Source organism: Gracilinanus agilis, chromosome 4, assembly GCF_016433145.1.
Source record: "Gracilinanus agilis isolate LMUSP501 chromosome 4, AgileGrace, whole genome shotgun sequence".
Classification (NCBI taxonomy): domain Eukaryota; kingdom Metazoa; phylum Chordata; class Mammalia; order Didelphimorphia; family Didelphidae; genus Gracilinanus; species Gracilinanus agilis.
This window is the reverse complement of record NC_058133.1, coordinates 87,620,693-87,625,404: the sequence shown is the minus strand read 5'-3', so window position 1 is coordinate 87,625,404 and position 4,712 is coordinate 87,620,693. Positions and strand designations below refer to the sequence as shown.

General features: G+C 33.4%; 1 pseudogene; it reads right to left on the bottom strand.

The window, feature by feature from the left end:
- Positions 1-1,385: 1,385 nt before the first annotated feature.
- Positions 1,386-2,013, bottom strand: LOC123245929 (annotated as a pseudogene).
- Between the last annotated feature and the right edge of the window lie 2,699 nt (positions 2,014-4,712).

Here is a 4,712-nt window from a genome sequence, read left to right as displayed (position 1 = left end):
TGGATCAAAGGACAGGAAGTCTTTTAAAGCCCTTTACACTTAATTTCAAATTGCCTTCCAGAATGATTGTATTAATTCACAGCTCCATCTGCAGTGTATTAGTGTCCTAATTTTGCCACATTTCCTCCAACATTTATCACTTTCCTTTGCTGCTTTATTGGCCAATCTTCTGGGTGTGAGGTGATACTTCAGTGTTGTTTTGATTTGTAGTTCTTTAATCAGGAGGGATTTAGAATACTTTTTTATGTGATTATTGATATTCTTGATTTCTTCATCTGAAAACTGCTTATTACTTGACCATTTGTCAATTGGGGAATGGCTTGATTTTTTGTAAATTTGACTTAGTTCTTTATATATTTCAGAAATTAAACCTTTGTAAGAAAGTTTTGTTATAAATTTTTTTACCAGTTTGTTGCTTTCCTACTAATTTTGGTAGCAATGGTTTTGTTTGTACAAAACTTTTTAATCAAAGTCATTCATTTTACGTTTTATAATGTTCTCTATCTCTTACTTGGTCTTAAATTCCTTCCTTTCCCACAGAGCCGACAGGAATACTATTCTATGCTCACCTAATTTATTTATAATTTCACACTTTAAGTCATTTACCCACTCTGAGTTAATCTTGGTATAGGGTGTGAGATGTTGAGCTAAACCTGATTTTCCCCATACTGTTTTCCAATTTTCCCAGCAGTTTTTGTCAAATAGTGAGTTCTTGTCCCAAAAGCTGGGATATTTGGGTTTATAGAACACTAGTTTCCTGAGGTAATTTGCCCCTAATCTATTCCATTCATCCACCCTCTGTCCCTTAGCCAGTACCATATTTGTTTGATGACCACTATTTTATAGTACAGTTTAATATCTAGTACTGCTAGGTCCTCATCTGATGTGTTTTTTTAAGACATGGCCATTTTTTTTTTCATTTTTGTACAAACCAAGCAAGTAAAATGAAGACTACAATTTAACAATTAAATGTTAAACTTATAAAAACATATCTTATTTTTTCTAATTATATTAAACTGATATTGCTTTCAATCATAACTATCTTTTATGATATCAGATTAAAGTTTAATGGTAAAGGGGATATGGCATCTTGGTGGACTCATACATTGCAATTCATTTCTTTTAGTTTTTCAAATGCACCTTTTTCAGAACATATAGCTTCTTAGTGACATAAGTACGCATGACATTTCTCAACCTTCAGTAGAGTACCCTTCCCATTACACTATGCTACCTTTCATTTATTTTAGGGAACGGGGTGGAATTTTTATTTTATTTTATTTTAGAAAGCCTACATGACATTTAAAAACAGCAATGCTTCCACTCCTAATAAATCAAGGCAAAAAAGGATTAAAGCACAAGATGACATTGACCCAAGTCTCTCCAAGTTATGCTATTGTGTGGATGACAAAAAGTAGCATCGGAGTTATGATGACAAGTGATCCAAAGTAATTGTCTGATTTTCTTTTTAGCATTTCTAAACCATCTTTAAAGAAAATCATACATGGGGTCAAACCATACTACCAGAAGCCCAAGAGAAACACTATGCTATCTGGATTTATTTTTTTGCCTATAAAGAACTGCTACTTATTAAAATGAACAATTATGCTTGATTTGTTCTGTAGTTCTAATCATAAAATGTTATACTCTATCTGTCCTATGTTCTTCTAGACTTCCTCTGACTTATTTCATGTAGCCTTTGATGTTCTTGTAGGATTGTAGGATTCTCGTGTGAAACATGTTTCTTGCAGATGATGGTTTATAATTATGACAACTCCAGTGATTACAGTGGCGTCTGTTTCTTCACCCTCAGAGCCTTCATCAGAGGCATTTCTACCAATGAATAAATCATTAATGGTGCCCACTATCCTACTGACTCATCTTATCCTTGACCTCCAGACATTACCTGTTCACAATCTCCTGGATCTTGTAGATACTGAAGAACATCTCATCAGGGCTGATGAGTTTGAGGTAGATGATCTTGGCTATTGAAGGAGATGGGCAGTAGTGGCAGCATTAGTGTTGTGATGGTCAGAGCTTTGTGTGAGTGAGATATATAGTCTGAGCAGTGCTTGTGAGGGGAGAAGGTAGGAGAGAAAATAAAAGCTCTTTCATTTATTTGTTAAATATTTTGGAAGAAATGGTATATTAATTTATAATTTAATAATAGGCAAACACTTATTAAGCACTTAATTAATGTGAAACAGCTATGTTGATGAAAGAGAGAGGATGCTGAACCTGGAATCCAAAAGATTTCAGTTCAAATGTGACTTCATACACTTAAAAGTTCTGTGATCCTTGGTTAAGTCAAACTTTATCATCTTCAGTTTACTTATCTCTATAATGGGGATAATAATAGTATCTATTTTCCATTGAGGGGAATAAAATGAGACAATATTTGTAAAGTTCTTGGCAAAACTTAAAGACACCATAAAAATGTTGGCTATTATTAAAGTACTCCAATGCTCTTCTAGGGACCCAGAAATAAAAGCAAAATAATGAAAATAATGATGATGATAATGGTAACTAGCTCTCTAAAAACTTACATACTACTAGGTATAATCATATTTGCTCATTGATTAAATTCATATTTGATTTGCAGTTATGTCAATTCAAAAATAGCATAAATTGATACAGTGATAGTTTGAGACATAATTTAGTGACCAATCTATGATAAGATACACTATAGATTATAGCAAGTGAACAAATCGAAGTCATTAAAATTATGAAAAAATCATTATTCCCATAATAGATCAATTCAGTGATAGCATGTACATACAAGAAGGAAGGAACAAGCCATCTGGTGACACTAATATCCAAAGAAATTATCCTTTATATGTCATTTTTATATTCTGAATTTTATAGCATTCTTGAAAGGCAATTAGCATGTAAGTGCTAATTGCTTATTCCCACTGGAAGTGTGATTGAAAGCTAGGCTATATGCTATGAATGTCCAGTTTAATTGCTGATTTGAAGAGAGGCTGATAAAAATAAATGTGGATTGCTAAGTTGTTCATATATACTTACCAAAGCTCAAAAAATGACATAAAAGATATCACTTAGGACATACATGACCAGAAAAGGAAAGTGGAATATCAAATAGAGCTTGGGATGACAATTGCCCTGGAATTTGTCAAATACTATAAGACTGGAAGAATATATTCCTGTATATTGACTAAATTCCTGATAGAGGAATAAAGGAATAATATAGAACAAAATCATTCAGGCTGAGAAACTGTAAAGAAATGTTATCCATTTCAGAGAGAGAATGTATAAACTCCACACGCAAATTGAAGTATAATTTTCTAACTTTATTTTTCTTGATTTTCCTTAGTGATATGGCTAAAATGAAAAATTATTTTGCATGATTTCACACGTACTATTGACATGATATTTATTGCCTTCTCAATAGGTAAGAATGTGGTTGGAGAGAGAGAATTTTGAACTCAAAAATTTTTAAAGAATGTTACAAACCAATCAGGGACTTCATGGGTGCCTACACCAGCATGTGAAGACTTACCTCAGTGGAATGGGAGGAGAATAATTTTTTCAATAGCCATGAAGGCAGCTAAAGTAGAAGCTTGTAGAGAGCTTACTTTGTTCAGAGATCAACAACTCTGATGACATCCTGGGCAATCATTAGTTGCCCTGGCTTTTATCTTGCTCTTGGATTTTGAGGATTCTGTAAGAGAAAATAAGGCTGATGACTTCAGGTAACTTTGACTCACTTCATTCCCCCACAAGCCAAGACATCACCCTGTGATGTTATTTGTCCTCTTTGAAAATGAAGGACAAACAATAGCAGCATTAGTCTTCAATGAATATGTCAGGAGATTTGAGGTAACTCCATTCTCTCTTGATATTCTTATTACAGATCTGAAACTAGGCTGGTGTTAACTCTTCTTCTCTAACTGGTCTTTAGTCATTGTGGTTCTCTAACAGCTTAGATTGCTATAAAAGTAGCACTATTCCCTGAAAGTCCACCTTCTGTGACTACTGCAGTCTGACTCAGTGTTCTGGGAAAGTGACCTGCCCTCAACCTCTGAGTCTGAATGGATATGACCCACAGAGTTCTTCTGAACTGTCCTCCCTCAACTGAATTTTTTCTAATGCCCAGAATTCCCAGTTGTAGGTCATCAACTTCATTTCTACCCTCTTTTGAAAACAATAATTTGGGGTTTTAAATCTATCTTTTGCCATTTATTAGTACTTCTTTTTTTTTGTTTTGCTTTTTATATTGTCTATACCCAAACAACATAACAGCCTTGAAAGTGAATAATATAACTTGGAAACATATTTAGAAGAGTTTTTCAAAAGCTTTCATCGATAGTATTTATTTGGTAACATTATTCTTTTCAACTATTAGGCTATGTTTTTTTTTGTTTTGTTTTGTTTTGTTTTCTGTCTAAAGTTCTCGCCACTAATGATAAGAGTAGTATAGGACCTTCCAAAGTGTCAGACTGAGAAAATTCATTGTAGCATAAAAGCCCAAGGAAAAATGCTGCTTAATGCTCAGCAGAAACCCATAATCAACCTTTAAGAATTCTGTGCAGCTTTAGCTTATGAAAATTTTGACCTGTTTTCTTTACCTGAATGACAAACCAGTTTTAATGAAGAGAAGTGGTTTTGAGAAGCAAGAAACTGAAGTCGTAGAAAATTAGTCTTTATTATTCTATTTTAATTAAAACAGTAGTGTTCACTTTATTTCCCATTTT